This window comes from Erinaceus europaeus, chromosome 8 (assembly GCF_950295315.1).
Source record: "Erinaceus europaeus chromosome 8, mEriEur2.1, whole genome shotgun sequence".
NCBI classification, from domain to species: domain Eukaryota; kingdom Metazoa; phylum Chordata; class Mammalia; order Eulipotyphla; family Erinaceidae; genus Erinaceus; species Erinaceus europaeus.
Window position 1 is genome coordinate 5486361 of NC_080169.1, and position 23864 is coordinate 5510224.

General features: G+C 41.5%; 1 protein-coding gene across 1 annotated transcript in view; it reads right to left on the bottom strand.

Annotated features, from left to right (window-relative positions):
* POU6F2 (POU class 6 homeobox 2) overlaps positions 1–23864 on the bottom strand; it is a 591094-nt gene that overhangs the window by 159430 nt on the left and 407800 nt on the right. The window lies entirely within an intron of this gene.

Below are 23864 nucleotides of genomic sequence, written 5' to 3' on the forward strand. Positions count from 1 at the left end.
AAGCTCACTAACAGTGCAGACAAGAATAACACGTCCTTTCTCCTCATAATGAATTAAAATATTAAGGGATAAAGAACAGGGAAGTTTTCAATGGGAGTGGTGGGACCCAGAACTCTGGTGGTGGGAACTATATGGGATTATTCCTCTGTCATCTTGTAATCTTGTTAATTATTATTAAATTACTAATAAGAATTAAGTAAAAATACAATAAACACATGAACAGGTTAAAGAAAAGCTGTTTAGAAGAAGGTGAGGTGTTTACTGACATTCTGATAGCTAACAAATACGACTCCCTTCACTCTCTTTTTTTAGTTTTATTTATTCTTTTATTTTTGCCTCTAGAGTTATCACTGGGGCTTAGTGCCTGAACTATGAGCTAGTAATTCACTACTCCTGTTTATTTTTTTTTCCATTTTATTGGATAGCACAGAGAAATTGAGAGGGGAAAGGGAGACAAAGAGGATAGACATATGCAGACCAGTTCTACCACTTGTGAGGTGACCTGCCCTGCAGGTCGGGAGCCAGAGGCTTGAGCTGGGAGCCGTGCATGGGTCCTTGCACTTTGTATTATATAAGCTTAACCTGGTGCACCATCAAGGGATCTCCACTCAATTCTCAGTGAGGACTTTTTTGAGCCAATGCATCACCTCTTTTTTGATATCTATATCTGCTCCTACCCTCCTCTATTTATCTATAAAAGTTAAGTTCTCCTCCCTCAGAAGGTTAGAAGTGGACATACCCTATGACCCTGCAGTTCATCTCCTGGGGATATATCCTAAGGAACCAAACACACTGTGTGTGTATTCCAAAAATATGTGTGTACACCTATGTTCATAGCAGCACAATTTGTAATAGCCAAAACCTGGAAGCAACCCAGGTGTCCAACAACAGCTGAGTGGCTGAGAAAGTTGTGGTCTATATACCCAATGGAATACTACTCAACTATTAAAAATGGTGAACTCACATTCTTCACCTCATCATGGGTGGGAAAGCAATCATGTTAAGTGAGATCAACAAGAAAGAAAAGTATGAATATAGGATGATTCCACTCATAGACAGAAGTTGGAAAATAAGAACAGATGATAAAATGCAAAGCAGAACTTGAACTGGAGCTAGTGTACTTCACCAAAGTAACGTACTCTGGGGTGGGGAGAGTATTCAGGTCCTGGGACCTGATGGCAAAGGAGGACCTTGGTGGGGAGGTTAGAGTGTTATGTGGAAAACTGAGAAATGTTACACATGTACCAACTACTGTAGTTTACTGTTGGTTGTAAACAACCTCCCAATAAATAAAAATAAAAGTTAAGTTCCCCTTACCCTTCTTTCTAAATCTTACCTTCTCCTCCTTCTCCCTTCTTTACTCCTTTATAACCAAATTTTCTCATTTTCTTTTTTCTTTTTCTTAAATATAGAGACAGAGAAGGTAGAGAGGTGAAGATCACAGCACTAGCTAGTATTAGTGTGGTGGGGGTTAGGCTTGAACCTGGGTCGCACACACAGTAAAGCAACACACTTTTCAGTTGAGCTATTTTGCCGGACACCTAGCAGGTTATAGGAAAAGTCATGACATATTCCCTATGTTTTTCTATGCAAAAGCACGTCGTGACTTTCCCAAGCCAATAGCACATTCCTGGGAATGTATGGGATGCTTCCATGCTGTCCATTCACATTCTTAGATAAAAGTTTTTTTTTAATTTATTTTACAAGTTATTTTATGAGTGAAAGAACAGAGTACACGTGTACTCAACCCAGTGCACCACCACCTGTCCCCTAAAAGTCAGTTTTTATTATGAAATTCATAATTGCAACACTTGATTTTCCTTCAACTACAGCAAAGTAGGAAAATAGGTTGGAGTCTGTTGTAGCAATATATACTTCAAAAGTATTGGGATCCAAAGTTAGGAAGGTGATCAACCAATGTGTAGTATATCAACCAATGTGTATCAGAGGATACACTACACAGAGCACTGTGAGCAAGACTGGCTTAAGCGTTCTCGAGCTCTATGTCTTAATAGAAAACAACACAAACTACCATGAAGATGTGAGGACTGCTTGGCAAGTGCCACCCTCACCACCCTCAGTTCCCTGTATCCACACTTCTTTTTTATTCCCCCTCCAGGGTTATCACTGCGGCTTGGTGCCTGCACTATGAATCCACTGCTCTTGGAGGCCATTTTTCCCATTTTTGTTGGCCTTGTTATTGTTGGTGTTCCTGTTGGATAGGACAGAGAGAAATCAAGAGAGGAGGGGAAGACAGAGAGGAGGAAAGAAAGATAGACACCTGCAGATGTGCCTTACCACTTGTCAAGTGACCTCCCCCCTCCCCACCATGTAGGTGGGGAGCCAGGGGTTCAAACTGGGATCCTTAGTGGGTCCTTGTGCTTCACATTATGTATGCTTAACCCACTGCACTACTGCCCGTCCCTGTACCCATACTTCTGTCACTGAGCACTGGCCAGGAGCCTGAAGGACTCTCATGACTTGCTCCATTCTTGAGTGGTTTTCAGCTACATTGTGTGAGATCTTAACATCCTGTTGCCAAGCCTCATTTGTATATTGGGTCCAGTGGAGATGAGTGTCAAATGCAACAATGAATAAGACCACAACTATGACTTGCTAAAATTAAGAGTTGAAAATAAAAACTAGGGCAGAGCCAAGATGGTGAGTTTGGAGTGGCAGTTGCCATGAGCTCCATGAGGCAGCAGCTTGCAACCCAGGATTCTCTGGATAGGGTAGGATACTGGGCTATCTGTAGGAGGGTGAACACAGGCTGGTCAGAGTGACACCAAAATACAGTACCAAAACTCTCTCTTGGGGTGACAAATGCAGGCCAGGGGACAAAGGAAAATCTTTTGATTATTTCTGAGCTCACCCCCCCCCCCAAGAACCAGCCCCCAGGGGCTGGACAACCGCTTCTAATAGGCTTCCCACTGAGCTATTTTCTTTACCAAGATTCCTGGCTCACCAGGGATGTTATTCCAAGCCTCTTCCTTTAACTTGATTTTTTTTTTTTTTTTAAGTGGCTGGAGCTCTGTTTGAGTGACAAAATACCTAACCAATCAGAGCCTCATCCCTGCCTAGCAAAGACTACCTGGAGGGTGTTTTTGTTTGTTTGTTTGTTTGTTTTTAATACTCCAGCTTGTCTGCCTTCAGACCGGAGCTGAGGATCTCGGCCAGGGTGCCCAGTTTCAGCAGGGAGTCTGGGGGGTCCGGGGGGTCCAGGAGGTCTGGGATCTGTATAGAATTCATAGCCCGAGGGCGGGTGGGCCAGCCTTGTAGAAGGCGCCCTGGGGTGGCGGCCATGATAGGCTGCCGTGGCCCTGTCCCATGGCCCTGTCATATCTGCTGCCCTGTTCCATGGCCCTGTCATGTCTGCTGCCCTGCTCACAGTGGCCGAGCAGCGTGGAGGCATCCCGTGTCCAGTGCCCTGCGCCACTCGGTGGAGAGCCGGCTCCTGTGGGCTGGCCTGCGTGCTGGCACTGGGCTCCTGCATGTTGGCATCAGGCTCCAGCGTGTTGGCATTGGGCTCCTGTGTGCTGGCGTCAGCCTCTTGTGGGCTGCGGGGCTGCCGGTGCGCGAGGTTGTCCGGGTGCGGCCGGCTGGCTGGCTGCTCCACCAGGTGGAAACAGCAGCTCTGCACCTCGCCTCCCACCTGCTGGCTGTTCTGAGTGCTCCCGAGCGAGTGGAAACCACAGAGTGGTCCAGAGATAAATGTTCCAGAAACAGCAAAACAGTCTCGTGAAGAAAGAGCAGAGGCGTTTGGAGATCTCTTCACAAGCAGAAGAGAAGGCCATCGTACATAGGTAGCCAAATTGTCTTCACTTATCTGAGATATGCACAGTTCAGGTCCATGTGGGTGCCATTTGTTGTTAAAATTCGGAGGCTCCAGCTGGCCGGGCTAGCTTCACAGGCGGGTAACAGAGACTTGAGGACACACGGCTGGGCAGGGAAGTTGTATTTCTTTATTCAGGAACAATGATTTATAAACTAAGACAAACTAATCACCAAACAGAACTCTCCTGCCTACTTCCCCCGCAGTGGCGCCAAGCACTCTCGAACTCTTGAACTCTGGAACTCTCTCGGGGTTCCTTGGGGCGGGGACAAGCGGGCCCGCAAAACTAGCAGGACTGAACCAATTTTCTTGGCAGGGGGAGAGCTAGAACAACCCAATGTAAAGCATACAACAACAGACAAAGAAATCAAAACAGTTATTAAAAATCTTCCCAACAATAAAAGTCCTGGACCAGATGGCTTCATAAATGAATTCTACAAAACCTTCAGGAAATAGCTAATACCTATACTTCAAAAGATCTTCCACAAGATCAAGGAAACAGGAACACTCCCTTCCACCTTCTATGAAGCCAACATCACCCTGATACCAAACGCAGATAGGGATGCAACAATAAAGGAAAATTACAGACTAATATCTCTGATGAACATAGATGCCAAAATATTAAACAAGATCCTGGACAACTGGATACAGCAATATATAAAAGATTATTCATCAAGACCAAGTGGGATTTATCCCACGAATGCAAGGCTGGTTCAAGATATGTAAGTCAATCAATGTCATTAACCACATCAATAAAAGCAAAACCAAACACCACATGATTATCTCAATAGATGCAGAGAAATCCTTTGACAAATTCCAGTACCCATTCATGCTCAAAACACTACAAAAAAATGGGAATAGATGGGAAATTCCCCAAGATAGTGGAGTCCATATATAGCAAACCTACAGCAACATCATACTCAATGGACAGAAGCTGAAAGCATTTCCCCTCAGATCGGGGACTAGACAGGGCTGTCCACTGTCACCATTACTCTTCAATGTAGTATTGAAGATTTTGCCATAGCAATCAGGCAAGAGAAAGAAATCAAAGGAATACAGATTGGGAGGGAAGAAGTCAAGCTCTCACTATTTGCAGATGATATGATAGTATACACAGAAAAACCTACAGAATCCAGCAGAAAACTACTGGAAGACATTAGGCACTATAGCAAGGTGTCAGGCTACAAAATCAATGTACAAAAGTAAGACAAGAGACTAATCAAAATATACAAAGAGCTCAGCGAACTTAGCAACAAAAAAGCAAATGACCCCATCCAAAAATGGTCAGAGGATATGAACAAAACATTCACTACAGAAGAGATCCAAAATGTTAACAAACATATGAAAAATTGCTCCAGGTCGCTGATTGTCAGAGAAATGCAAATAAAGACAACACTGAGATACCACCTCATCCCTGTGAGAATGACAAACATCAAAAAGGACAGCAGCAACAGATGCTGGAGAGGCTGTGGGGACAGAGGAACCCTTCTGCACTGCTGGTGGGAAGTAAATTGGTACAGCCTCTCTGGGGAGCAGTCTGGAGAACTCTCACAAGGCTAGACATGGACCTTCCATATGACCCAGTAATTCCTCTCATGGGGATATACCTCAAGGACTCCATAAGACCTAACCAAAAATATATTTGTACACCTATGTTCATAGCAGCACAATTTGTAATAGCTAAAACCTGGAAGCAACCCAGGTGCCCAACAACAGATGAGTGGCTGAGAAATCTGTGGTATATATACACAATGGACTATTATGCAGCTATAAAGAACAATGAACCCACCTTCTCTAACCCATTTGGACAGAACTAGAAGGAATTATGTTAAGTGAGCTAAGTCAGAAAGATAAAGATGAGTATGGGATGACCCCACTCACAAACAGAAGTTGAGAAATAAGAGCAGAAAGGGAAACTAAACTCAGGATTTGACTGAATTTGGAGTAGGGCACCAAAGTAAAAACCCTGGGGTGAGGGTATTCGGCCTGCTGGGTGGGGGGGAGGGATGGGATGCAGTCTTTTGGTGGTGGGAATGGTGTTTACGTACACTCCTATTAATTTGTAATCATATAAATCACTATTTAATTAATATGAGAGGGAAAAACTTGATTGAATGTCTCAAACTTTTTAAAGCACAGACTGAGTCTTTTTCATACATAGGCTGAGTCTTTGATATGTTGACTCTCTCAAAATCTACACCAGGGAGAACAGAAGCAACCGGTGGCACAGATATATACAAATAATGTCAAAAGACATAAATTATGGTGATGTTGTGTATGATACAGTGAATCCTAACAAAGGGATATTTCAAAGTTAACCCAATTACCAAATAATGTGATTATAACAATAACTATGTATTGTCTTCTTAACCCTAAGACAGCAGGAACCTCCCACTTCCTCTATAGAGCCTATATTTCCCACAGTCCTGGAACCTCTAGGGTGGGACTCACTTTCTGCATGCTTCTGTCAATTCATACCAAATGATATGTATCCACCGATCCCAACCTAATCAACACAACGAGTGCCACCCCAGCATGCTTCACTTCAGGTGTGTCCAGAGACTTCAGGCATGGAATGTCAACCCTTCAGCTTCGTTAATCGGGTGAGACCTTTCCTTTCATAGTATTCTCTAATTCCATTCCAGGTTGTTCACTTCCTAATAAATTCCCCAAACCTAGATATAGACCAGGTCCCGTGAGATAGAGCATATGTTCACATGTATCCACAAACTAGGACTAAATATATACCTGAAAGCAAAAGTACACAATAGTCTGCAGTGAGTCAGTATAAAGTTCATAAGGAAATAGTATCTAATTAAACTTAGATACCCTCCTCACCTACTTCCTATTATAGTTCTCTCACTCACTCCAAAGCTAACCTTATAAAAAGCAAGGACTGCAAAAGCTAAATAAGGGCAAGAGACTGGCATACTTTAATGATGACTCTTTAGTCACTATCAGACAACCCCATCAGCTGGGGGGCCCTACTCGGGGAGTCCTGAGGTTCCCAAACAGACATGATGGGCCTGACCTCAAATAAATCCCTCTCTCCATTGTTACCAGTCATCTCTATCAGGAACAACAAAACAGACCCCTTTGTGGGCCCCCATAGGACCTTGCCCTCAACTTAGATCAACAACGGTAGAGAATGTTCCACCCTCTGAAGGGAGGCTGGACAACATACTCTATGCTACACCTGAGGAAGATGGGTCCTGATATTGGGGCAGCTTGGAACGTTCCTACTCATGACCACAGAATGTGAGCTCAGATCTACAGGGATGCAGAGGTCACACAGGCTCCTAAGATGAATATGGGCTCCAGACCAAATGAAATTTATGGGGTTTACAGTCAACAATATTTATACCCCTTTCTCATATTAGGAAGCTATTCTCTTCTCTGATCCAGCTTTCTGTTCCTTTTCCAGCCATGACATCATTTCCCCAGACAATAACTTGGATCCATCTGCATATCAGATTTCAGACTCAGGAAAAAAAAAAAAAACAATAGCAAAAACCTAGTATAGCCACAGGCCCTTGGAATAGAACTAAAATATGCCTACTAGCTCTCTACAAAAGGGAGGGCCAGGAGACCCCCCCCCCCAACTCTTCATCTGCACTATTCCAGCCTTTAGGTCCATGACTGTTCAACAATTTGTTTGGCTTTGTATGTTAACTCTCTTTTCAGCCACCAGGTTCCAGATGCTAGCAGGATGCGACCAGACTTACCTGGACAGGCAACCCCACCAATGTGTCCTGGAGCTCCGCTTCCCCAGAGCCCCATCCTCCTAGGGAAAGAGAGAGACAGGCTGGGAGTATGGACCGACCTGTCAACACCCATGTTCAGCAGGGAAGCAATGACAGAAGCCAGACCTTCCACCTTCTGCATCCCACAATGACTTTGGGTCCATACTCCCAGAGGGATAAAGAATAGGGAAGCTATCAGGGGGTGGGGGTGGGGTTATGGAGTTCTGGTGGTGGGAATTGTGTGGAGTTGTACCCCTCTGATCCTATGTTTTTGTCAATGTTTCCTTTTTAAAAATAAAAAACTAAATAAAAATAAATAAATTAAATAAATTTAAAAAGATAAAATAAACTAAAATAAGAAAATGAAAACTAAAAAGCACTACATCTACTAGTAGTGCGCATGAATGGCATCACTTGAGCGTTGGAAGCAGAAAGACAGAGAGGACGACAAGTTGATGCTTAAACTGGGAGCGTGGACCGACCCGTCAGCGCCCATGCTCAGCGGGGCAGCAACGACAGAAGCCAGACCTTCCACCTTCCGCAACCCACAATGACCCTGGGTCCATGCTCCCAGAGGGATAGAGAATGGGAAAGCTGTCAGGGGAGGGGGTGGGATATGGAGATTGGGTGGTGGGAACTGTGTGGAGTTGTCCCCCTCCTACCCTATGGTTTTGTTAATTAATCCTTTCTTAAATAAAAAATAAATAAATAAATAAATAAATAAACCCTGCCGACAGATCAAGAGGAATACTATTTGTAAGATTTCTGCTATCCTGGTTACTGCCATTATTGTTATTTTGACTATCATCACTATTGTCATTGAGCATTATCATCATCATCATCATCACTATTACTATTATTATTATTATTATTTGCCTCCAGGGTTATCACTGGGGCACTACAAATCCACTGCTCCTGGTGGCCACTTCTGGATAGAGACAGAGAAATTGAGAGACAGGAGGAGTAGATAGAGAGGGAGACAGAAAGACACCCGCAGGCCTGCTTCACCGCTCGTGAAATGTGCCATGCAGGTGGAGAGCAGGGGCTCAAACCCAGATCCTTGCACAGGTCCTTGTGCTTAGTGCTGTGTGTGCTTAACCGGGTGTGTCACCCTCCCCCTGGCTGTCCCTGATGATTATTTATGATGTTAAAAATATTTCTAGGACAAAGGGTTAAAGTCAACTTTAACCCAAGAAGTATCTCCTCTATCTACTGTTACCAAATCCTGCCACCTTAATCTGCATGATTTCCTTCCAAGTTTATGATATTCAGTCCAAACATTTAAATGGATCTTACGTTTCTTATCTATGAATTTTGGACAAAATAAATGACTCCATGTGTATGCTATAAAGCTAACATGAAATAATGCAATAAAACTCACAGCTCAGTGCCATCCGCAAAGTAGGAACATCAGGCATGTTCATTATTTTTTTTATTTTCTCTCTAATCCACCACTATTCTCAGTATTTCAACCCAGATCGATATAAGACATCTGTGAGATGGGTAGGAGGAGTCTGATGGAGATAAAGGAGTGGGATACCAAGGAGTAAAGGGCACAGCATCTCTTACATGTTCTGACTAGAAAAATCAGCTGCATTGTTCTAGCATGTGTGATGAGAGCCCAATGGTGCCGGAATCTGTTCTCAAGCAGAATGCAGAATAGTCATTGTTCATAAACTAGTGGGTACGGGGGGAGTCGGGCAGTAGGGCAGTGGGTTAAGTGCACATGGTGCAAAGCTTAAGGACTGGAGTAAAGATCCTGGTTCGAGCCCCCGGCTCCCCACCTGCAGGGGAGTCGCTTCACAGGCGGTGAAGCAGGTCTGCAGGTGTCTGTCTTTCCCTTCTCCTCTCTGTCTTCCCCTCCTCTCTCCATTTCTCTCTGTCCTATCCAACAATGACGACATCAATAACAACAATAACTACAACAATAAAACAACAAGGGCAACAAAAGGGGAAATAAATATTTAAAAAAAAACTAGTGGGTACCAATTTTTTGAACAGTAGAGTCATCAGTCTGAAAACCACAAGAAACCTAAGAAAAATGTTTTCCAGTCATTTATTGAGCACTTGGTAGGTACATGATCCACGCTCTTATAAGCCTTAACAGAAATCCCTGGTGATTAGCCTGTACAAGTGGCTCAAGCATCTGTTCACATGACCATTTACTAGTCAGGTTCAGTAAGACTTTCTTGCAATCATATCCGGGGTATATAAGCCTGCTTCTCTGGAAAAAAAAAAAAACTTTGTAACTTCCATTTACTAGTGAAATAAGATTCCCTAAAATGGTGTGTGAAACTACATCAGTGAGAATCCCTCAAAGGTTCCAGCACATCCAGAGGTATCTCCCCCTTAGCAGTGAAAGGGAAACAGACTCAGAGATTTTCTGTATGGCTGTAAAGCTGGGCACTAAAATGGACAGTACTATACATCTCAGCCACAGGAATGCCATGAAACACAGTGAGGTGCTCAACACTACACAGAGGTGAAGTTCTGTGTTATTTTAATTTTGATCCCCTCCAACTCCTGCAGATCAGTTTTATAGAGGGGGTGGGTCACTGTTAGAAATCCATGACCAACAGATTTTTGAAAGATTTTCTACTTTGACGCTCAGGAGTTATTATTATTTGAGCTAAATAGGAAGCATTTAAACTATTTTAAACTTTTTTTTTTTTTGCTGTGCCTAAAATTTCTCTAGACTGTTATGTGGAAAAATGGGAAGTGTTACATATGTGCCAACCACCATATTTCACTGTCAACTGTAAGCCACTAATCCCCCAAGAAAGAAAAAAATGATGTGTAATGAGCAAATAAATTAAGGAAATTCTCATTTAACACCAAAAATAGAGCAATAGTAAAACCAAAAAACAAACAAACAAATTCTCTAGTTTTTACTATAACTTAGATCATGGACACTATAGAATAAAATCAAGACATATTTAATCTCCATGTTTCCAGTTTAAATATAGGAAAACGAGTTTTAAATTTTGACTGGCACAATGAATATTTTTATGAATTTTACAGCTTATGACTGAACTCAGAAATAACAACAGCCACACAAATAGAAGTGTTGGGAAAATAATGACAGCAGTATCTACATGTGAACAGAACTATTTGTTGCGTACTCCTCTTTCTGACACTCTAGCAAAATGTGATCTCTCCCCATAGTATTTGAAACAAATGTAACTCTCTCTATAATTTTGAGTTTCTTCCTGTCAGACCCTTTCTCTTTCCTGCAGGAAACTCTGTAATTTGCCTTCAATCTCCATACATTTGTACCTTGCATGGATTACCTGGAGGTCAACATGATTCCCCAAACAAGTGGGAGGTGAGTGATTTACACAATTACAGTGAATGTACTTTTCTGCTGCAACTTCTGCTGACTTATAAACCTCTTGGAGAAAGACCAGTCAACCAACAATGTTGGATTCATATTCCCTGGGTTTGCTGCAACTCAAAATACAATCAGTAGAATCTGCTGAAGCAGCTAGGGACTACGAGTAGGATCATTCCTTCAGTTCCTGGTTTGAAACATCTGCCAAACATCACCACACTCTATGGAAAATGGAAAACATATCTCTTCTTTAAATGGGCAAATTCTGTTACTGTAGCAACATCAATGAAGAAATACAAGACTTCTTTGATAATCTTTATAATATATGTAATGGGTGAGTTAAACATATAGGTAGAGTATTCAATAAAGGACCCCAACAAGATCTGATTTTCACTCCCTTCAGGTTCCACTGTGGTTCCAAAATATTAAGCAGATAGGGATGGTCCTGAACTCAACAGAATTTATTAAACATATATATATATATATATATTCTTAAATCCTTTGTTTTAATTTTAATTAATTAATTTTATTATTTATTAGCTAGAGACAGAGAGAAATCAATATGGAAGGGGGAGAAGAGTGGGAGAGAGTGAGAGAAAAAGAGAGACACCTGCAGCGCTACTTAACTGTGATGCTCTCACCCTGCAGGTGGGGAAGAGGGTTTTGAACTGGGCTCCTTGCACATTGTAACATATGTCGTCAACCAGTTGCATCACCATTCAGCCCACCAGTCAAAACCTGAATGCTTACTATGTTCCAAGCAAATAAACACAGCAGCCACAGTCTGTGTCCTTAAGGACATTATAGTCTAGTAGACAGAGATGGATAACAAAAAAAATTTTTTTTTTAAAAAAGTAAAATCGATGTTAGATAGTGATAATAGCCAAAGAAAAAAATTGAGCAGAGAAGAGATAAGATGGTGTTAGGAGCCATTGAAACTTTAGAGGTACAGCAGGGAGCTTACTTAGTAGCTGAAGGAACAAGACACTTAGCCATATGGTAAGAATACTTTGGGTGGGGATATGCATTACCTGCCAGTGCCCATGTCCAGCAGAGAAGCAACTGCAAAAGCCAGAACTCCCACCTTCTGAACCTCAAAAATAATTTTAGTCCAGACTCCCAGAGGGGGAGAAATGATAGAGGGAAGCTGACTAGAGGGCTCTGAACTCCAATTCCATCAGGACCCGGAGAGAAAAGAAAAAGGGAGGGACATTTGGTTATGTATAGGACTTAGAAAGGAAGAGAAGATGGGACCATAGGGAAAAAGAGGGGGGGGAATATACAAATATAGACAGTTGTAGAAATAATAGTTAACCCATGTCTGCAACCTCAGGAGAATTTCTGTAGCTTACAATGGAGGGATTGGAGTTTGGGATTCAGAACTCTGGTAGTAGGAATGGTGTGGAGTTGTACTCCTGTTATCTTGTAATTTAGTAAATCAATATTAAATAACTAATAAATAAAAAACAACAGAATGTTTTGGGGATCAGCAAGGACTCAAGTGAGTTGGAGGCAAAGGGATAGAGGTTATAAAGTTCAGGAAAGCCAGTAAGTATGGGATACTTTAAACCATTTTTAGAACTTTGACTTTTATTCTGAGGTGCCTTTTTCTCTCTCTTCTTCGTTGGGTGGGTTTTCAAGGAATCTCATAGGTATTTCCCTTCCTTCCTTCCTTCCTTCCTTCCTTCCTTCCTTCCTTCCTTCCTCTTTCTTTCTTTCTTTCTTTCTTTCTTTCTTTCTTTCTTTCTTTCTTTCTTTCCCTTCCTTCCTTCCTTTCTTCCTTCTTTCTCTCTTTTTTTCTTTCATTTTTGGATCTTAATAATAATGGTTTTTATGTAGGGTGATTGGTTGTCTTGATACAAAATGTTTAGGTCACTTTTACTTTTAAGCTTTATTGACTGTTATCTGAGAATTTGGGAAAGCTGGCGATCAGATTAGCATTTGCCCTTTTGATGCCCATGTGCCTGATAACCAACCCTTAACTTCAGTAAAGTACCAAACATGCCTTGTAGCAACCACAGTGCATTCATTTTTTTCCTCATATTTTTCATACTGATTCACTCTTGTCCTTATATTCATATAGTTTTTTCCATTATCCCTTTCACTTTGAAAATACCTTTATGGTGGGTCTTCACTGTCTACACATCTCTTTCCTCTTTAGTTGTTTTCATCTACTGATCAAGCTTGTCTGTCTTTGCTATATACAGTGCTATTCTGTTTTCAGTTATATCTATTTTGTTTATTGATGTTTTTGATTTAGTAGTCAATTCTTTATTCCTATTCTAATTCATATTGTGTCTCTGGAGTTGCTAAACTCTTTCTTTAAAATATTTATTTGCTGTTAACTTGAGTTGTTGATATTTTCTTCATAGAAAAATTAGTCTGCACTTTCATTTTGGTACTTAAGATAATGGTATGCTTTTCATCAGTACTCAAGCCTTTGGGGCTTGATCTCAAGAATGGTTATGGGAGGAAGAATGTTTCAGGAACAACTCTTGTGCTTATGAATGACAACTTCCTTTGTGTATCTGAGCCCTGTGAAGTGCACCCTTAAAGAGAATGTGCATAAACTAATAAGAACATTTACCCCTTTTAAACTTTATACATTAAGCTACTATTGCCTTTTGTGTGTGTAGTATGTTGAAATTTATTTCCTTTATCTACGTTTCAACCTTGAAAAGTCTTTTTTTAAAAATGCAATCCAATGTATAGATCTGAAAGTCTTCCCTTTCTTATGAGGTTCTTTTTTTTTTTTTTCTTTTGCTGTTCATTGTAAAACACTGTGAAGTATTGTGCATTGGGGCTGTATACTCTGGATTGCCCTAGATTCAGGGAATTCAGAGTTAAGGCCAACTGTAACCTTAACATTGCCTTCTCACAGGGTTACCAGCAGCCTTTTGTTATGTGATAGCATCACCCAAAAGAGCTAAATTCTCCACCGCTTATCTGCCATTCCACCTGCAAGCCCTTCTTTGAAGCTGATGGGGCTCTGAGCACTAAGGTGGCAGAGATACTGCAGGAGAATTAGGCCCTGCACATTCAGAACTACAAAATGGCACACATATGTGCATTTCTTATCTGTGAAAAAAAGGTTTAAAAGGCCACAATTTAGCTACTTGATGGTGCCTTCTGGAGGAGCACTATGGAAAAAAAAAATTGTGAGCTCTTCCACCTATGTAAGTCACATTCTATGTCATGTCACCAACTCATAGATACTTGTTGGATAAAAGCCTCCATTGTACAGAAAAGGTAACCTTGTAAAAATGACAAGCACAGGCTTTCTCTGTATTTTATGCAATTAAAATGTTAACCTTGACATCATACCAGCCCTTCAGTTTTCTTTAAATGTCCTTCAGTTTGCAAACTTGAGGGAGGAAAAAGTGTGAAGCTTAGCAATTTGTTTCCTTCTTAGATTTTCTTTACAGATAGCTCTGGGGTTGGAGACCCCAGTCAGTGGCCTTGACCACAGTTTGTGGTTTTCTTCAACATCTCCATTTCCTTATTTCTTCCAAGAACTATCTGTCTCACCTTATCCTGCCTCCCCTTGCTATTCAGAGATTAGAAGGTTGATGAAAGAAGGGAAAGGCAGAGGAGGTTACTTCATTTACCTTGGTTTTCTCCAGCACAGACCCTTGTAAGCAGAATGTCTTCTTTTTTCTTCTCGTACAAGGAACATCATCTACTTATTGTTTGAGAGTAAATTCCTGCGACTTTCCCCAACTCCTGATTCTCCTGAATTGTAATTGGGTGTTTTTGCCAGTTTACTTTATTTCTCGGCCTGCCTCTGTTCTAAGTGTTCTTATTTCATTTAACTATTATTGCTTTTGGTCTTTTCCAGGGCAACATTTTCCCCCCTTTTTCCCAGATAGAAAGAGTGAGGCAGACAGAAGAAGGGGGAAAGAAACCACAGGGTTGAAACTTCCTTGCATGTGTGGGGACTGGGCTCGGAACTGGCTCGTGAATGTGTCAAAATGGCGCACTGTGCAAGTAAGCTATTTTGCCAGGCTCTTCTTTTAGTCTTTATCTAAATCCAGAAAAGGAAGCAGAATGGTGAGTGATATCAAGGGAGGGGGACTATTAGTTGCTGCTTGAACCTCGAAAGGATAATATAGCTGTGTAGCTGTGTATTTGACCATGAAGCATAAAAGGAAATCATGAGACACTATTTTCTCAATGGTACCTAAAACCCTGGGCTGAAATGAAGTGAGAAAAGGGGAAGGAGGTGGGCTCCCTGTTAATGTCCACAGGGGCAGGAAGTGACTGCAAAGGGCAGTTTATTGTCCCAGGTGAGCAGGCCTGTGGCTTGGGAGAAGTTTTTGTTCACCCTAGTGAGCAGTCCTCATTAGTTTAGATTTAGATAATGTTCTACTTCCCTCCTGCGTTCACACTGAGGAAGGGAAACAAGGGAATCTAAAAAAAAAATTTTTTTTTGTAATTTCCCTTTTGTTGCTCTTGTTTTTTATTGTTGTTGCAGTTATTGTTGTTGTTACTGATGTCATCATTGTTAGGACAGAGAGAAATGGAGAGAGGAGGGGAAGACAGAGAGGGGGAGAGAAAGATAGACACCTGCAGACCTCCTTCACTGCCTGTGAAGCGACTCCCCTGCAGGCGGGGAGTTGGGGGCTCGAACAGGGATCCTTACGCTGGTTGTTGCACTTCATGCCACATGCGCTTAATCCGCCACGCTGCCTCCCGACTCCCAAGAATCTAAAATTGTATAGGTCTTGAGGAAAGGGTTCTGAAATTTCAGTTGAAAATGTAAGATAGGCTGAATTCTCAATCATGTCCATATTCGAGACTTGACCGGGCACGAGTTATGGATTAGGAAGCTTGTGGGGGCAGACTGGCAACCCTTCTCTCATCAGGAAGCCAGTGATGCTTAAGCTTCAGTTCCCTCGTGTTCCTAGACCATTTTCAGAACCTCTGGGAGGAAGCCCAACACCATGTTCACCTGACCACGTGCTTTTCTAAGGTACGTGAATTGGCTTGCTTAAAAGCCCTGTCCCACTAGGGAAAGACAGAAACAGGCTGGGGTTATAGGCTGACCTGCCAATGTCCCCGTCCAGCAGAGACGCAATTACAGAAGTCAGAACTCCCACCTTCTGCACCCCAAAAAGAACTAAGGCCCATACTCTCAGAGGGGAGGAAATGCTAGGGAAGGATGAAATAAAAGGAAGGAGACTCAGAAGTAGTAAGAGGTGTAGGTATGACTTAGAAAGGAAGAGAAGAAGGCAGTACCATAGGGGAAAAAAATGGACAACACACACACACACACACACACACACACACACACACACACACACACACACACATTTATGGAAGTAATAAGTCAACCCATAGCTGTGAGCTTGGGAGAACTACTGCAGTTTCCAATGGAGGGAATAGGGACACAGAACTCTGGTGGTGGGAAAGGTATTTTGCAATACGTGCACTCTAGCAGATGTGCCGCCATCCAGCCCCTCTGAACCTCTCCTATGGACCCTTCAAAATCCTACCCCAAGCCAAGGCTAGAAGTTTATAGTGCAAAAGCCATTTAAAAACAGGAGCAAGGAGGGCCTGGGAGATAGCTGATCTGCTAGACCATGCTCCTGACATCATGATAATCCTTGCACACTATCCAGATGAGCGGTAGCTCATTTCAGGGTCAGTCCAAGGCCCAGAGTTTCCTCTAGTGTCACTTTAAAGAAGTGAAACTGGGGAGTCTGGTGGTAGCACAGCGGGTTAAGCGCAGGTGGCGCAAAGCACAAGGACCCACACAGCACAAGGATCCCTGTTTCCAGCCCCCGCCTCCCCACCTGCAGGGGAGTCGCTTCACAGGTGGTGAAACAGGGCTGCAGGTGTCTGTCTCTCTCTTCCCCCTCTCTGTCTTCCCTTCCCCTCTCAATTTCTCTCTGTCCTATCCAACAATGATGACATCAATAACAACTATAACTACAACAGTAAAACAACAAGGGAAACAAAAGGGAATAAATAAATATTAAAAAAAAAAAAGAAGTGAAACTGGAACAAAGAGAACTTTGGTGAAAACAATCAATAAGCAGAGTCTTTGGCATGAAAAATATTATACAAACCACTGACATTGGGTTGGACAGAGATGCTAATCCAAAGGTTAACATAAAACGGATGTTCCCTACATTCTGAGAGCAAATATAAATAACATGAATTTCTATTTGGAAAGGAGAACAAGACTTTTGGTGTTCTGTTAAAAATGCTTTTTTTTTTTAATTGTTGTCTTTATTGGATAGAGACAGCCAGAAATCAAGAGAGTAAGGGGAAACAGAGGGACAGAGAGACACAGAAAGACAGCTGTAGCACTGTTTAACCACTCACACAGCTTTCTCCCTGCGGGTGGGGACCAGGGACTCAAACCTGGGTCCTTGCACATTGTAACGTGCACTCAACCAGGTGCACCACTACCCGAGCCCTAAAAATTCTAGTTTAAAAAAAAATTATTTTATTTACTTAATATATTTTATTAGTGATTTAATGATTAGTTACAAGATTATAAGATAATAGAGGTATCCAGCATCCATGAAATAGGGCACATGCACATGCATCCATAAGATAGGGGAAAATAATAAACCTTAAAGCAAAATTACACAATAATTTGTAGTGAGGGTGTCGGACGGTAGTGCAGCAGGTTAAGCACGCATGGCACAAATCGCAAGGACTGCTTAAGGATCCCAGTTCGAGCCCCCAGCTCCCCATCTGCAGGGGGGTTTCTTCACAAGCGGTGAAGCAAGTCTGCAGGTGTCTATCTTTCTCGCCCCCTCACTGTCTTCCCTTCCTCTCTCAATTTCTCTCTGTCCTATGCAATAACAACAACAACAATAACCACAACAAAGATTAAAAACAAACAAAAAACAAGGGCAACAAAAGGGTAAAAATAAATAAAAATTAAAATAATTTGTAGTGAGTCAATAAATGAAGCAAGCAAGTAGAAAGACCTAAAAAGGCACCTTAAATTAAAAAAAAAAAAGCACCTTAAAGTACCTAATGAAACAGTTTTTACTTAGACCTAAATACTCTTCCCACTCACCTCCCATTACACATCCCTTCATAATTCCAAAACTAACCTTGTCAGACAAAATAAGGACTACAAAAGCTGGATAAAGGCAAGAGACTGATATACTTTAATGATGACTCTATTCACTATTAGGCCACCCCATCACCTGGGGCTCTAGTCAGGGAGTCCTGGGATTCCCACACAGACATGATGGGCCTAGACCTCTAACAGATCCCTCTCTCCACTGTCACTGGTCATCTCCACCAGGAACAACACAATAGACCCCTGTATGGGCCCCTATAGGACCTTGCCCTCAATGTGGATCAACAATGGTAGAGAATGCTCCATTGTCTGAAGGGAGGCTGAACAACATACTCTACCTATTACCTGAGGAAGATGGGTCCTGAAATTAGTGCAGACTAGAATATTCCTAACTGTGACCACAGAATGTGAGCTCAGATCTACAGGGATGCAGAGGTTATACAGGCTCCTGTGCTGAATATGGGCCCCAGATCAAACCGATGGGGTTTACAGTTAATAATACTTATATATTTTCCCCATATATGGGAGCTATTCTTTTCCCTGATCCAGATTTCTAGCCCTTTTCCCAACTATGACACCATCTCCCCAGACAATAACCTGGGTCTACATGCATATTAGATGTCAGACACAGGCAAAATCTAGTAAAGTCATAGACCCCTTGGAATATACATAAAATAGACCTACTAGTTTTTTCCAAACTGGAGACCCCAAATCTTCATCTGTAACATTTTTGCCCTTAGGTTCATGATTAGCAAACAATTTGTTCTGCTTCCTATCTTAACTCTTTCTCGGCCACCAGGTTCCAGATGCTACCATGATGCCAACCTGACCTGCATGGGCAAATGATGCCACTATGTGTCCTGGAGCCCCACCTCCCCAGAGCCCTGCCCCACTAGGGAAAGAGAGAGGCAGGCTGGGAGTGTGGATCAACCTGCCAACACCCATGTTCAGCAGAGAAACTATTACAGAAGCCAGATCTTCCATCTTCTGCACCCCATAATGATCCTGGGTCTATCCTCCCAGAGGGATAAAGAACAGGAAAGCTATCAAGGGAGAGGATTAGATGTGGAGTTCTGAGGGTGGGAATTGTGTGGAAATGTACCCCCCTTATCCTCTAGTCTTGTCAATATTTGCATTTTATAATTAAAAATTTAAAAAAGAAAGTTAACACACACACACACACACACACACACACACACACACACAATTATAGGGGTATAATTCCTCCACCACAAAAGTTCTGTCCTCCCACCTCCCTCTAGCAGTCATCACTTTAGCTCTCCCAAAGTCATAGGTATGGAGATATGGGTTGACTATGTGTGTACATATTTTAAGTTCACCTTAAAACTCTAAATTTGTGACCAGTTTTTCTGACTTTAGCTCAATATTGAGATTCGACAGTGACTCTAAAAAGGTAGTGGTAATGATTAGAGTAGTAGACACCAGCTTATAGTCAGACAGTATAGAAAGTGGGTAGGATTGAAAGTATAGAATAACCTCAGTCAGCATCTCTGTAGTAACATAATAATGACAGGGAGATGTAGAGGTGGGAATCACAGGTGTTAGAAACCTGGATTTTTTTAGCACCTACTGAGTGACCTGGACAGTGCTACTTAGCCTCTGAGCCTCATTTTTTCCTATGTAAAACTCACCTGGTGATAGCCAACCAGTCAAAATGTTGGGGAAAATAAATATGATGCTGTGAATAAAGTGTTCAGATATTGGTAGGTATTCCAGAAATGATAGCTGTTATTTCTTCATGGGGTTATGCCACCATTGATATTCAAAAGTCAAAATCTTAGATTAGTCAACAATAACTACTTTCAGAAGCTTGCATGGCATGACTTTCCACAATGCTCATTTATTAACATTCTTGTTAAATCATAGACAGGTCATGCTGGTTGACCTCAGGTTTTTGGCTCTGTTTCTATTTGTGAGAAGCCCGGAAAATTTCAATATAGTTCATGTCTTTAACTTAAATTCTTGAACTTAGTTTCTAAATGTTCTTTTCTACACCTAAGTAACTACAGAAAAGGGGGGGGGGTTGGGAGATAATACTAAAGATTATTCTCTCTTTTAAAAATTTAAAAAATATATATCTTTATTTGATAGAAACAGCCAGAAATCAAGAGGAAGGGGGATATGGAGGGGGTGAGAAACAGAGAAACACCTGCAGCCCTGCTTCACCACTTGTGAAGCTTTCCTCCAGCAGGTGGGGGTAGGGGCTTGAACCCGGGTCCTTGCACATTATAACATGCACTCAACCAGGCACCACTGCCTGCCCATGCCCCCCAAGATGATTCTCAAAGGAAAAGAAAATATGTCATTTTCCTAAATGCTTAGAGAATTTACTATTAATTTTTTTAACTATCCAATGCCTATGCTTCCACCTATTGAAACTTTTTAGGGGAGTTAATCCACCCATTTCTTTTTTAGTTGTAGATACTGGGGAGGCAGTGTGAAGGCAGCACATGGGACTTTCATGTGAGAGACCCCAGGCTCGGTTGGCATCACCACTGTTGGCTAAGTGATACTCTGTTAAGTAAACAGATAAATAAAAAGCATCACAGACATTTAGTGGAAAGCACACACATGACAATTTGAGGAATCCTGCTGTTGGATGTGCTGTACCTCAATTTGAAGAACAAATCTGATGTTCTCCTCAGTGCAATATTACTAATTTAAGCACGCCTCTTCCCTCTAGGTTGTGCTCGTCTATTTTTATTGCCATTGCAGGGGCGGCGGGGAGGAGGAAGCCCCCTTAAGAGTCCCCAGATGAAGATAGGATGCCTGAAAAATCTTCTAAAAAATTTCTGCCTTGAGGACTATAACAGCTAATAAAAACTACAAAGACTTTCTGGACAACTGTGTGAACATTCTGATGGCGGCAGGAACAATCCTATTCATAGAAGTTTTAGGTTAACAGACTTAAAGTTAGAAAGCTTCTCTGCTTCTTTACTTTTTTATGTTATAAAAGAGACATTTTCACTATACACATCTTAGAAAAAAACTGTGCAGATATGCACTTGTCACTGACTATAGAGGAGGAAGTGCAAGATTAGTGACATCATTATTATTAATTATGTGGTCTTGGGCTGGTTGATTTCATTTAGCGTCAGTCTTCTCAAGAGTGAAACGGGGAGAATATCTTAATAAGATTACTATGGAGATGAACTGAAATAACATATCTATAGAGCTTATCTCAGCACAAAAATACGCAACTGTGGCAATTATTATTGTTCTACGTAGAAGGCTCATTGATTTTTGGAGTCAAACATGATACCTTGTGGACTTTTATATTATATGTAGTCGAAGAGACTGTCTTATCCCAAAAGGAGATGGGCTATAAAGCTGGCTGGGCAAAGGCTGGCATGAAGGTGTATAAATATTGCTTTATTTATTTTAGTTAATTTCTAGCAGTGCTGGACATTGAACGTGGGATCTCTGAGATGCAGGAGTGAAAGGTTGCTGTGTAATTGCTATGCTATCTCCATGGCTCAAAGATTGGTCTCTTTTTTATCTAGTTTACTTACCTAGAATAATTTTAGCTCAATGATGATCAATATGATTCTGCTTCTAGAATTTATAATACTCTGGCAGCCATAGTAATCAGTGTTGAGGAGTTTTAACCCTCAGATCACACCTGGAGTCATTACATAACCTAAGTTTCACTGAAATCCAGTGTGTTGTTTAGTAACTTTGAAATTTCTGCAAAACACTAAAAAAAAAAAAAAAAAAAAAAAAAAGCAACTCTAGGGATTTTTCTTTCAAAATAGGAAGGCATATGACAAGTGTCTATTTTTAGCCTGCTGAGAGAACATTATTGCTGTTGTTGTTATTATTATTATATCTTTGTCGTAACTATGGCTTCACCACTTTGAGGCTTTTATTTTTTTCAGCTGGACAGGGACAGATGAAAAGACAGAGCTAGGGAGAGGAAAACATTGCAGCACAGAAGCCTTCTCTAGTGCAGTGAAGACTGGCCTTGAAGTGAGGTTGTGTGCACAGCAAAGAGCGCAGGACTCAGGTGAGCTATCTTGCCAGCTGGGAACAGCATTTTCTTTCTCTTTTTTATTTATTTATTTACTTATTTTCCCTTTTGTTGTCCTTGTTTTTTATGATTGCTGTGGTTGTTATTGTTGTTGATATTGATGTCGTCAATGTTGGATAGGACAGAGAGAAATGGAGAGAGGAGGGAAGACAGAGGGGGAGAGAAAGACACCTGCAGACCTGCTTCACCGCCTGTGAGGTGACTCCCCTGTAGAGGGGGGAGCTGGGGCTCGAACCGGGATCCTTACACTGGTCCTTGCACTTTGCACCACGTGCTAAGCTTAACCTGAACTGCCCCTGCGGCTCCAGACAGACTATGACCCACATAGTCAACGACTGCCACCTCTCCAGATTCAAAGGAGGTCTCGAAACTTTACATCAGGCTCAACCTGACGTTGTTGACTGGCTACGGAAGAATGGCAAACGCTAGAAGAAGCTTAACCCGCTGCACTACAGGCCGACTCCCAGGAGCAGCATTTTCATCCTCATCTTTGAATGAAGACTTCTTTCTATAACCAAGCTGCTAATTTTCATTTCCTGTGCCAGAGATTCTGTTTATTGGATGTTTCCACGGCGTTTTTAATTGGCCTTATTCTTATTAAGTGTGTTGCATTTAATTTGGAGTCAGAATTTTGAAGAGATTTTGTGATAAAACAGATACACACACGTATATGCAAATGTATCTTCTTCTCTTTCCCCCTCCTCCGCCTCCTCTTCCTCCTTCTCTCCTCATTGTTCCAGGGTTATTGCTGAGGCCTGATGCCAGCATTAGGAACCCACTGTTCCCTGCATCTTTTTTTTAAATTTATTTTATTTTAGTGAGAGGAATTGGGAGAGAAAAAGGAGAGAGACAGAAACCAGAATTCTGCTCAGTTCTGGTTTATGCTGGTGCTGTGGATTGAATTGGGACCTCAGAGCCTCAGACATGAAAGTCTTTTGCTTCACTATCATCCTCTCTTCCCAACCTGCTGCACCTATTTTTTCCTCTTTTTTCTTCTTTCTTTCTTTCTCTTTCTTTCTTCCTTCCTTCCTGTTTCTTTCCTTCTTTCTTTATTCCTCCCTTCCTTCCTTTCCTTCCCTTTCTTTTCCTCTCTGCTCCTCTCCTCTCCTCTCCTCTCCTCCTCCCCTCCCTTCCCCCTCCCCTTTCCTTTTCTTTCCTTTCTTTCTTAGAAGGGGAGAGAAAGTTAGACACCTGCAGATCTGCTTCCCCACTTATGAAATACTCTCACTGGAGGTGGGGAGCGGAGGCTTGAATCAGCTTCCTTGCACAGAATGTACGCATTCCTGCCAGAAACCTCCTGGCCCTGCGTGGATGTCTTCCAATATAAAAACACATGAACACTTCCTAGGAGTCAGTCATGAGGCTATTGAGTTTTTCAAAAGTTTAAGAAATCCACAAAGTATTGGACCAAAAAAAAAAAAAAAATGCTGACTTGAATTCTATAAAGCTTATGAAACCTCTTTCTATGGTACATGAATTTTCCCTTTTTTTATTCTTTTCACTTTTTTCCAGCGATGTGCTCATTCTGTCACTATTTATTGATAAAATCCTTATATATTAAAGGTGTTTCCTTTTTCATATGTATCACATTTCATGGTTTTTTATTTTTCATTTTATTTTTTAATATAAATATTTTTCGTACTTATATATACCAAACCTTTGAATTTTTTTATTCTTGGATTTTTCCTTTGCTTTTATTTTTAGGACACCCAACCAAAATTGAGATTAGATAAATATCACTGAAATGTATCAGTGAAAAGAGGGTGACATTAGAACTGTGGTTTATTGAACTAGTTTGGCACAATATTTGGAATAGTTTGAAATGGATTGAACAACAAGATAGAAAGGGTTGAGGTTAG